Source organism: Dermacentor andersoni, chromosome 3, assembly GCF_023375885.2.
Source record: "Dermacentor andersoni chromosome 3, qqDerAnde1_hic_scaffold, whole genome shotgun sequence".
Classification (NCBI taxonomy): Eukaryota; Metazoa; Arthropoda; class Arachnida; order Ixodida; family Ixodidae; genus Dermacentor; species Dermacentor andersoni.
Window position 1 is genome coordinate 169,662,169 of NC_092816.1, and position 12,766 is coordinate 169,674,934.

Here is a 12,766-nt window from a genome sequence, read left to right on the forward strand (position 1 = left end):
ATTTCATTGCCCTTGGACTTCATACGGAACCTAACGGCGACGCCGACGGCAGAAATGCGCCTGGAGTGTCCATATAACTGCTATCCCAATAATAAACACAATCGTTACATAATAAAGATGTTTACATAATAACGTCTTAGCAAATAACGTACAGTAATAATTGTGTTCACATAAGAATAACGGTGCTTGCATAATAAATTTACATAATAACCGTGTTTAATGGCGGGGCCATGAACTATCGTCGACAATTTTTCGTAGATGGCATGACAGGGCGACCGTGTTGGCATGACAACGGCGACGCACCTGCGCTTGTTTTCTAAGCCAGTTGACTGCACAGAGGCCAGATACTCCTCCGATCATTCGCAATGAAATCTTGCAAGACCCACGCACTGTGGGAGTCGGTCTACGCGAAGCTGTGGTGAGTAGGCAAGACGAAACGACGTATCTCGACAGCATACGCGAAGCGGACTTCGGCGACAAGCACATCGCGCAACTGTCAGCCCAGGTGGCGGAGAAACGCGAGACAGCACCAACACCGACCTGAGTCTCAATGACGTGCCTTATAAACATCCAGACAGAAGCCTCTCGCGCCGCAGCACGTGCGTGGAAACAGATTAAGATCACCATACGTTGGGAATGTTCGTATTCGATGTTTACTTGCGAAAAAAAAATGAAACGCAACAGGACGAAGGAGAGGTCAATAGCCTGACGTAGCGAGCTTAACCTACAGGTGCACTTATTCTCGGGTTTTGAATAAATGTTCCTGTTATTAGTCAGTGCTGCATCCGTCTAGTCATCGTCTTCGTCCTGCTGTGTGGTGTATCGAGTTGCTTTCACAAAGATGAAATACCAACGTGCCAAAGGTATTCTTTTAAAATGGCGGCCCTGAACCCACGCTGAGTCTCGACGAATCCTCATGAGAACTCAATGAGTCTCGTGAAATTCGGTTGCAAATATACGAAATCAAGTCTAGTTGAGCATTGAGAATCTAAAGACATGTACAAAGGCACGAGAAAGATAAGCAAGACCCCGTCCTCAAGTGCTCACTCAGCGCCATCGTGGAAGGAAACCATACATGCTAGCACCCCAAAAAATGTGCAGCAGTGTTCGGGCTGTAAGACGAGGGCAGAATAAACTCTGATGTTTCTCAGAAACCATTCTGATACGCAAATCGATCGTCCGATTCGGGCGTCGATAGAAAGACCGATGTCCGTTGTCCCTAGTTGTCCATAGTGGCTAGTTGTCCATGGTTCACAGTGAAGTTTCGCTTGGAACAAATGACGCTTTTATACAGAAAGCTGTCACCACTCCGTAAAGCGAACGATCGAGTGCATTCAGGTCGAGGCGTTTTCAACCTACTCTCGAACTTTGAGTGGGCGTGTGGGACGCTTTTCCTGGATGAGCACGCCCGCCGTGATGAGAGTGCCAAGTGCCGCAGGGCCCCTTTCGGCGAGCAGGATGACATAAACTTCCGACACTTACTGCTTCCTCGAACACATACGCTTCACCCCAAATGGCTGTTTATTGGGCCACCCTCTCGCGGCGCGAGGCCACATCCGCCGCCCACAACTTCCCGCACGGATTCGGCTGCTTTCTCCGCGGGGCCATCGAGACATGCTTGCACACACCGCTTCTTCCGTTCTCACACGGCGCTCTAACGGACGGCGACGCTCCCTCGAAGTGAAGAGACAAGCGAAGCGCGTGCTTGCCGCGACTCGCCAGCGGGTAGCGAACTGGCCCACTTTGTCGACGAGGTGTGCACGCACTTAATCGAGCTATACGTCGCGGCGGATAGGCATGCGCAACCGACGCGCTCACGCAGAGATAAGTCCACTCTCGCGGGTTCTCGTACGCAGGCCCCGTCCGTGCGCCGAGCCCTTCTTCCGCTAAGAGCGGTACACAACCCGCGCCTCGCTCGAGCCGCCAACTCGACCCAATTTCATTCTTCGCTCTCCGCACACGGCAGCGAAAAGCCGCCCGGCTCGGTATATGAATGAGGCGGGCTTCAATGAGGACCGGCGACGAAACGCAATCGCGACTGCGAAGGCGATGGACGAAGCCGTGTCCCGCACAGTCCGTTGGACGGTGGCGGGAAAACGGCCTGGTTACGTAGCACGTGGCGACGACGAAAAGCGCGCCTATACGGTGCACTTCGAATAAACTCCGGTAGAGCAGCATCAAAGTGGCAGTTTAACCCAAGATGTTTTACCCATGTATTCGTGTTTAAGCAAAGTGGCTCTTTAGGACACGAAACGTGACGAAACTGTTACTTTTTGCACCCGCAATTAGTTGCGGCTGTTGCGCCTTGTGGTGGCGTTAGGGCAAGGAATCCACCAAGCCCGTCGACAAATACGTCCAGTAGTGGGAATTAAGATAAAAAGGTTCATTTGACATTAGTTACACGGCTCCAGTTGCGGAAGCCCCCTCCATGCAGGAGCATGTTAAATGTAGTAAGGTTCGTTACACCGCAACACAAGACACGGACAAAAGGAATGCATAAAACGACGACACGGTGCTGCACCGTGGTAGTGCGTAGCTCATATCATTAGCGACATTTTTCTAGGTTATATTGATAGGGAACTAGAGAGCCACTTTGCTAAGCTTTCCAATAAGGTTTCCCGCTATGTTGATGATTTCGTTATATTTTTTACCAGTGACGTTCACCCCGAGGGTGTAGATGAAATTTTGATGGTATTCAGGCAGCACGGCATGGGCCTTGATTTTGCTTTCGAAGTCCCTAAAGATCATCAACTGCAGTTTCTAGACGTGAGATGAACCTTCGGTAAAAAATCATGTGCGCTGGAAATATGATCCCAGGTTGGTTACGCCCATTTTGAACTATAAATCCGGTCATTCTTAGGTAGTGAAGCGGGCTATACCAAGGACTATCCTAAATGCTGCATTAAAGAAGTCGTGCTTTCTTCTGTCGAAGGTTGTCTTTTCTGATCTGGAAAATCGTTTACTGGATGGCAGTTACCCCGAAGTGATTATTTCATCTGGGAGTGAAGGTATGGTTCGTGGTGTCAAGAGCATAAATAACCAAGGTGGTAAAACTAAATTAGAAGAAAAAAAGAAAGAAAACGCAGTAGTACTGTGTGTACATAAGGTGGCGCATGGGCTTGGGAACCTTGGTTCAAGGTACAGCATCGATGTTCGTTTTTCTGCGAAACGTAAGATAGGTCTCATATGCCCGTTAGTTGATAATTTGCTGAAGGATAAGCAAGTCAAGGGAAAGTGCATTGTCAAACGTGTGAACGGGTACATCATGTGTGCTAAGCAGGTTGTATATGCCATTCCGTTATCTTGTGGTAGAGAGTACGTGGGACAAACGAAGCGCTGTGTGAATGTTCGACTTAGGGAGCATGAGCTATCTCTTCAAGGGGTTGCGCCACTTCACCTCCCGGAGCATTGCGAGTTGTGCGGTTGTCGCCGCCATGTAAAAAACAACAAATAATCTCATTTATAAACACGCGAGCAAATTGACAAGGCACATCGCTGAGGCTTACAATCTAAAGGTTAGGGACAAGGCATGTATCAGAGAATCGTCTATCGCTCTTCATGACAAGGAACTGCATTACTTATGTCAATGTGGAGTATGCGTCAGTTGGTCACAGTTATGAGCTCGCACACATATATATATATATATATATATATATATATATATATATATAGGTGCGAGCTCATAACTGTGACCAACTGACGCATACTCCGCATCATGCTCATCAGGCCAACGATGCGGCGGTCGGGCATGGCCTGACTGTCCCAACGTGGGAGCGGCCCGCAGCGCGCTGAGTCGCGTACCTCAGGACCTTTATTAAAGTTTTGCATCGATCCATCCATCCATCATGATCATCATAAGCCTATTTTATGCCCACTGCAGGATGAAAGCCTCCCCCTGCGATCTCCAATTACTCCTGTCCTGCGCCAACACATTCCAACTAGCACCCGCGAATTCCCTAATTTCATCGTACCACCTGGTCTTCTGCCTTCCTCTGCTGCACTTCCCTTCTCTTGGTGCCCCTTCTGTAGCCCTAATGGTCCAACTGTTATCTAACCTGCGCATCACATGACCTGCCCATCACCATTTTTTTCTCTTAATCTCAGTTATAATATCGGCTATACCCGTTTGCTCCCTGATCCAAACCGCTGTCTTTCTGTCTCTTAATGTTATGCCTAGCATTCTTCGTTCCAGCGCTCTTTGCGCGGTCCTTAACTTGTTCTCAGGTTTCTTTGTCAGTTTCCAAGTCTCTGTCCTATATGTCAGCACCCGTAAAATGCACTGATTGTATACCTTGCTTTTCAATGATACCGGTAAGCTTCCAGTTATGAACTCACGATGTCTGCCGTATGCGAACCAACCCACTTTTACTCTTCTGTGAATTTTCTTCTCATGGTGAGGGTTCCCTGTGATTAGTTTACCTAGGTAAACGTACTTCACACACTCTAGATCTAGACTTGCGATCCTGAACCCTTGTTCCCTTGCCCGGTTATTTATCATTATCTTTGTCTTGTGCATATTTATCTTCAACCCCACTCCTACACTCTCTCTGTTAAGGTCCTCAATCACTTGTAACTCGTCTGCAGTGTTGCTAAATGTAGCGATGTCATCGGCAAACCGAAGGTTGCTGAGGTATTCGCCGTCGATCCTTACTCCTAAGCCTTCCCAGTTTAGTAGCTTGAATATTTCTGCTGGTCTGACACATTTCTTTATACGTATGTTCCTGCTTTTCTTGCGGAGAATTAATGTAGCTGTGGAATCTCTGTAGATATTTTCCAGGATATTTACGTAAGCGATCTGTACTCCTTGATTACGTAGTGCCTCTATGACTGCTGGTATCTCTTCTGAATCAAATGCCTTTTCGTAATGTATGAAAGCCATATATAGAGGCTGATTCTACTCTGCGGATATTTCAAGTACCTGATTTATGACATGGATGTGATCCATTGTAGAGTATCCCTTCCTGAAATCTTCCTGTTCCCTTCGTTGACTGAAGTCCAGTGTTGCCCTTATTCTATTGGAGATTATCTTGGGGAATATTTTATATAATACTGGGAATAAGCTAATGGGCTTGTAATTTTTCAATTCTTTAACGTCTCCCTTTTTGTGGATTAGTATAATGTTTGCATTTTTCCAGTTTTCTGGGACCCTTGCAGTCGATAGACACTTCGTATAGGGATTCACTAGTTTACTAAGCATTATGTCTCCTCCATCTTTGAATAAATCGACTATTATTCAATCTTCTTCTGCCACGTTTCTCCGTTTCATGTCTTGCAAGGCCCTTCTGACCTCATCGCTAGTTATAGGAGGAGTTTCCGCATCCTGTTGATTACTGTTTCGAATGGAGTTATCCCGAGTCCTCTGTATACTGTACAGGTCAGTATATCTTCAATAAAATATCAGCTGAGAGTCGGTGCTATGCCGTCGTTTTATGCCTTCCTTTTGTCCGAGTTTTGTGTTGCGCTGCAACGAACCTGACTATGAAACCTAACCAACTGGCCCAACTTGCCGTCTTGATGCATGTTAAACGTCCTTGTTCAAACACGGACATCTCGGCTCCACTGCACGAAAATGCTGTGCTTTTAATACGGTTGTCTTCCCTAGGCGACTCGACCAGGAAATCTCAAGATTGAATCGAGGTCAATCAAAATCGTCGAATCAGTTGCGATACCACACCCATGATCTCGCATCCTCCCGGAGCACCCGCACCTCCGGTGACATGGAATAGGGGACCGGGTAGCAAACTGGGAATCCAAGGTCGGCGCCATTTTTCGGTAGCATTTGACGTTGGTCCTTTTCATTATTAGTTCAGGCTGTCAGGTAGCGGTGGGGAAGGGGGGGGGGGTACCTTTTATGGACCCGTCAGCTGTCGGTGTATACGCTGCGTTGACTTCTTGGTAGGCGCAGATGCATGGGTGGGTTAGGTTGGCTCGTGCCTTTGGCCGCGTTGAGACGTAACACTGCCTTCCGCACATAACCGTGGTACTGAACAAAAAAAAAATGTGCGTTTTCACCTTCGTAACGTACCAGTCACTAATAATGACCGATTCGGAAAGCTGTCATGTCTCTGAGCAATATTGCGGTTTGAGGAAGGTACATGCGATACAAATCATTGCTTCTGGCCGTGTAAATGCTGTTCTCGCTGCCTTTGCATGCTTCAGCTCCACGATCCACGTTCACGCGAAGTGGAAACATTGCAGACAACTGTGAGACTGTTTCTGAATGGTTTCGTTGGTCAATTTTATTTAGAACAATGTCTTTCTTGGCGAGTTACGTGACCTTGATTCCAGTGGCATCGGAACCGGTGATACTGCCGTGAGGTGCCGAGGTTACGAGTGGTATTGCCCCTGGTGCGGTGTCGATGGTCCCAGTGGTATCGGCACCAGTGTTATCACCTTGTAGTATCGATGAGACCAGTGGTACCGCTGGTAATAAAAGGGCTACCGGTGATACAACCTTGCGGCCCGCGGTACCACTAGCACCGGCGGTAAGGGGAGCGTTTTCGCATTCTGTCCTCGTGACAGCTAGCGTTTCGAGACGCTGCGCCTCTGCTCGAATACGCAGACGCTGTCGGCCTCAGAATAAATGTTATGGCTCATACACACCACTCTCCCTCCCAACTCGCCCAGGAAGACATTTTCATTCATCGACGTTGACTAGAAATTGGATCGCCCTCTGAAGTTCATTTTCTTTTCATTCTACATGCCGGACGAAGAGCAACCCGTGTCCCATCGAGGTGCCGAAACCTCTTTTATATTAGTTTAATTAAACGGAGAGACAATTGCCTGCAAAACAACCTCGAAAGCAGAGTTGACACCTTCAGGCGTATTCGGAGCTGCCGCGCGGAGCAACCGAAGCGGACTGCGTCGAGTGGGAAGCTCTGGCCGAGCAACTTCCCGTCGCCGTCGTCGTCGCTGCGCTTGCGCGCCTAGAGCGGGAATGTTGCCTGGCATGCGAAAGCCCCTCCGGTGGCGCAGCGTGCGAACACCGCAGCGGTGAGCATTTAGGCCGAGCCGCCGGCAGAAGCCATTGCGTGGCGACGGCGGTCTGGCGGAGAGAGACATTGGGCGTCTTCCCCATCGCGGGCGAAACGTCGCAGTCTTCGTATACTACTTAAAAGGACGTCTTGTTGGGCGAGTTGGTCACAATTCATCTTGGGTACTAGGCGCGAAAACACACACGACACAAGGAAGGAGACGGGACAGAGCGCCTTCATCTTGGGTACTAGGCGCGAAAACACACACGACACTCGTATACTACGTAGATCGTGCGTGAAAGGTGCCTTGCTTGTTTACCGAGGCGTTATTGCATGGAGTTCCCCCGCCACCCCCTTCGCCCGACAGCACGCTTGCTTTGAAACACGCGGGAAGCACGAGCCTGCCAGTTACGTTTGCACCGCTCGTGCTACTTTGTTCTCACGCGGAGAAAGCAGGGTGTGGGGCGGCTCACTTTCCCAATAAATGGAACTTCACGAGGATAGTGCTATGCCTAACCTTCATCAAAGGCTCAGCAAGCACGTGCTGTCTTGTATAAGCGTCTGCCGAGCAGTGGGCGAGCGCGAGCGTCCTATATGGGAGGTTACGTTAGGAGTAAATTGCAGTCGGTCGATGGACCAATCGCCGGACGCGATGCCTGTAACCGCTGTCAGAAACTGATGAACAGTCAGACACACTGGACAACGGCGCCTAGTGCGTCAATCTGCAGTAAAAGGCGAACACATTTCTTTTAGGAGACTTTCCGTAGTTATACTGTTATATATGCGTTTGTAAAAATGATGTTCTGTGCAGTAATCTATGAAATGACTCCTTTATGCCCTGAAGTTGTGCTGCAGTTAAAATGAGCTCTGTGTTTAGAGCTAATATATAGGTTTGAGTACATGGAGCCCTCTTGCACGAACCACTAAACGCTACAAAGTGCATAGGTGGTTTGTGTGAGGGTGGAGCCAGATGTTAGATGTAGAGTGAGCTCTCCGCTGTGGCATCATTAACATTATTATGGCTATTTTCATCGGATTTACTTATTTAATTGTTTATTATTTTTATTATTTACTAAATCTTGTTCTTCTGTCGTACATAATAGAAATTGGTTACCCCACGTATTTTGCAGCTCAGTTTCTCCACAGCAACCAATGTGTAAGAGAACATAACTTGTTTGCGATGCCCAAAACATCTTCTTCTTCCGCTACAGTATTTCCTCTTGTGGCCTCCGAAATGCATAGGTAGACTCCGCCAGCCTCAACTTCTCTGTGGCGCCGTAAACCGTGCACAAATTGTCAAGGGCTAACGTCGCGCGGTAGCCCAGTGTTTAGCGCGCCCCGCTGCTAAGTGCTCGTTGCCGCGTGCACTACATCACAGGTGGTATTGAAACAGTCAGGGTTGTCCTACCGTCCTTGGCAGGGAACCATTTCGTCTGAGCGTCTTGGACGTTGGGAGCACGGTGTTTCACTAAACTTGCACGTTATCAGTGGCCCGGAGAAAAGTAATAAGCAGGCTTCTCTCTTCCTGCTCACCCGCGCACTATCCATTTCTTACGTACCAGCTGTCTGCGACTGCCTATCGCCACGACGTTCAGCCCAAATTTCGCTATCACGCAGATCGCTACACGAGGGCTGGAGGATGCCCGAATACTTGTCCAATAAGGAAGCGCTCTTACGCAAAGAAAAGGGGCCGATTTCACAAAAGAAAAAAAAAAGAAAGAAAGGTCTTACGCTAGCGTTTTTGGTAGGAGCATTTGCCTGCCAATCATGATGCCGGACATATTATTAGACAACGAGGCCAGCCAACGCGAAACAGCACTTGCAAAGGAAATGTTAAGCCGAATTCGCCCCAAGAATTGCAAACAAGTTCGTAAGTCCGGTACGTCTGCTTATTACACTGCGCGCAATACCGCAGCCTATGCTGTTACATCTGCTACTGTATGCTGCAAGAGGCAAGTTTGGAAATTCCTGCATTCGACTCACCGCTGTCGTTAATCGTCTACTTTCGACTGCGAATGCGAACCTCATGAAGAGAGAGAGAGAGAAACAAATCTGGATCTCCGTTGGCTGCTGAGAATTGCATGCATCAACGTTCATCAGCATGCATCAACGTTCATCAGCATGCATCAGCGCCGGGGCCACAGCCTATTACGCAAAACGGCGCTTCCGTCAACGCGCTCCCGAAAAGCGCCGCCGCGTCTTCCGAAGATCATCGATGCAGATAGGCGTGGGAATTCCGCGAAGCGCGACGGACGTGTACGGCGGCAACGCGACGTGCACCGTTAGGCTGCGTGTTCGCGCACCGTGGGCGGCCAGTCAACGCCGAGGGCAGCCATTTCACTCTCGTGCGAGCCGAAGCTCCAGACGCCGTGGGAGCGCTGCCGCCGGCGAGCAGCGTCGTCGCTCGCGCTGCCTCCCCACGACGTCGATGCTGCCGCTTCGACGGCGGCCCAAAGCCGCCCAAATATGTCGTGTCGTGATTTATGCGCACGGGCCGGGAGGGGGGGGGGGGCGAGCAGCACGCAAATCGTTTTCAAAGCGACTCGCAACACTGGCCAGCAGCGGCGGCTGCGGCCGAGTAGCCAGCGTTCCCCCCGCCTCCCCCCACTTGACCCGACGGGTCAGCGGCGCGGGAGGCGGTGAAAAGGACCGGCGATGACCGCGGCGCTTGTCTTCTTGTTACGCGTCGCTCTTTCTTCCGTTGGTGCTTTCGCTCCTATCGCCTCCGTTCGCCTTCTCCCTTTCTCTTTGCATAGACTCACTCGCTTTCATTGGACCGAGGCGACGTGCGCTGCGCTTCGAGTGAGCGGCACCCCGAACCGGAAGAGACGATGTTTGGCGCCCTCCTCTCCTTCGCGAGAGCTCATCACGACGTGCATCCGCAAAATGTGCCCGCCGAGACCCGAGAGGGAGTTGAATGCGGCGCTCGGACATTGAAGGAGAGAGAATGCGGTAAAACGCTGCGTGCGGGAATATAATGGCGATAAAAATAAGACGAGCACTGCCGTTTTCTTTTTTTCTTGTTCTTATTCTCGCCGGAGAATTTCCCTCGAAATGACCAAAATCGGTGGACGCGGGTGGGCATAACTCGGGGAGGTCGCTTCCGCAATTGTGGGAAAGTAAGAGAGAGAGAAAGAACGAGAGAGTTTGAAGAACGGTCTCCCGTCGTTATCGCCGAGCTCTCGTTTTCGCTTTTCAGATTTCGTAATTCTTTACACCGAGAGCGGCTGCAGCGTCGGACATTGGCTGGAACTGAGGCGTGAGCGGCGACTTTCACTTAATACTGCAGGGCTCTTCGCTCGGAGTCAACGCTCCCATCTTATGAGCGAGCTCTTTTCAATTTTCGGTATAACGTACATACTGTAAAGCGTTGCGGAAGAAGGAGACGAAAATGAAAGAAGCGAGGAGCCATGATGTCCGCTATACGTCAGGGTTAATGCACTGCGTCTCCCAACTCTGAGTTGCAAGGAAGTAACGCGAGACGAAGCTGTAAATTTAAATTCCGACAGGTACCGTTCACAAGTGTTCTTATAGACTAGAGGTCGTAAAGCGCCGTCCCGATGCCGCTAAGTCGCAAGAATGTTTCACAACGGATTCGTATGGTGACGTTAAGGGGTTAAGAACCTTGCGCAAGCATCGACCACGCCGACGGCCAGTGCCGTGTCGCGAAGTGCAGCAACGAAATTAGCGAGGGTGAAATCTAAGCGCACAGAGCGTGCATTCTTGTTCGAGCTTGGCATGCTATGCCTAGTCCGGTTCGCTTCGCACAGCCCCTGCTGGTTAAGCGCTCCCAGCGCAAGCATAAACGCGCACCCGGCCTCTTGCGCGCACAATAGCTAGAATAAGCGGCTGCAAACGATAGGGCTGTAGATAAACAGCAGTTGTTACGCCGGATTCAGTGGAATAGCTAAGCACATGATGCTCGGACACTGCAGGATGCCCAGCGTCGCATGCGCTTACTACGCTCGCTGCGTTCGCACGTACACACCGGGACGCGGCACAGATGACCGGTGTGACGATTCATGCTCGCGCGAAATCGTTAAAAACGAAGTGTTGTGCGGCTGTGGATGCGAGGAAACGAGTAACGCTTAGCGCAGTTGAGGTTCTCTCTGCCGTTGCCTGGACGAGCGACGTTCCAGCAGCGATTCTTCGTATTGGAGCCGAGTGTCCACGTGGCGTTGACGTCACAGTTCTCACTTCAGTTTTTTTTTTCTCCCTGTCTCTTTAGACAACCTTAGCTTAAGCGTCCGCCGCGCCGCCACTGCGTATGCAATATGCGAGGGCGCTGCGTCCGCGAGTATATTGTTTCTAAGACCACTTTTAGTAGCGCGTTCCGAATGCGCTGCAACGTGGACAACTTTCGAGAAATGTTTGTGCTGATTCAGCGGGTTCCTCGGCGCCATCCCCGAGTCACGCGCTGAGTCACTGCCGGGCCATATAGGGGAGACACTCGCAAGCGTGCGCATTTCCTGGTGGTGGTGGTGGTGGTGGTGGTGGTTGTGATGTTGAAGCAGGCGGGGTTAGCCTGGCATACATAGCCGGCAATTGTTCCGCCTGATCCTCCTTCGAGTTGAGATCAGGGGTGTGTCACCAGGTGTCGATGAGCCCCGTGTCTCGCAGGAAGGCTATCAGCAGTCGTTGCGCTCTCTTCCTGAATGCCGCGGGCCCTCCGGGGAAAACAACGTCTTCAAAGGTCCTGTGCGTGAGACCGCTTTTTTGCAGGTTGTCGACCAACGCTTTTCTTTCTGTGTCAAACTGTGGGCATAGCCAAATGAAATGTTCGATGTCACCAATGTCACCACAGAAAACACAGAGTGGGGAAGCGCGAAGCCCAGTCTTGAATAACCAAGCTGGGGTGTATGCGGAGTCGGTTCTGATGCGGTATAAAAGCGTCGCTTGTTCGCGTATAAATCCATGAGTCACACAGGATTCGTGTGGATTCTTGTGCATCTGTCTAAAGTGAAGCCGGATTGCATCCTTAGGGTTTTGAAAAGCTTTTGGAGCTTTCACTTTTGGGACACATGTCAGCGCTAGGCGTGCAAGGGCGTCAGCTTCCTCGTTTCCATCAATTCCTACGTGTGATGGAATCCACTGAAACCTTATGTTAAATCCTTTGCTCGTTAGGTCGTCAATCAGTGCCAGAGACTGCCTTGTAAATTTCTCTCGAGGTAGGCCCCGATCTAATCTTTGTAATGCTGACTTGGAATCCGCCAGCACCACGACATCTCGTGCAGAAAAGGCACGTAGTTTCCGCAAAGCCGTGGTGATTGCGGCGCTTTCTACTGTTGTAGAGGAAACTACGCGATCCAGTCGGCCAGACCATGACACATCAAGGGATGGTATGCAGAATGCCGCTGCACAGCTATCTGTTTGTGCGCACACCGAACCGTCTGTGTACACTTGTAGATGGCTTTGAAACACAGTGCTCAAGTGGTCCAGCACAATAAACTTGGCTTCGGCAGTTGAAATGGTGCGTTTCGTCGGTAGGTGGGGTACATTGAGGCTGCAGGTAAAGTCCGGAAAAGACCATGGCGGGTCAAGGCGACTTCGTTTAGGCCATTCCAATCCTAAAATTCGGAAGGTGTTCAGCGCCGCATGGAAATGTGAGCGAGTTCTTGATCTTAGCCGCCGGAGAAGCGCCGTGCCTGCGCGTGACTCGCCCAGCCTTAACAGCTGCGTCAGCAACGCCTGAGATCCCAAGAGGCGGAGTGGAAGAGACTCTGCCTCATTAGTGACTTTCTTGTTTGAAGCCGCCGTTGGAACTCCCATCGCCAAGCGAAGTCCCTTTCTGT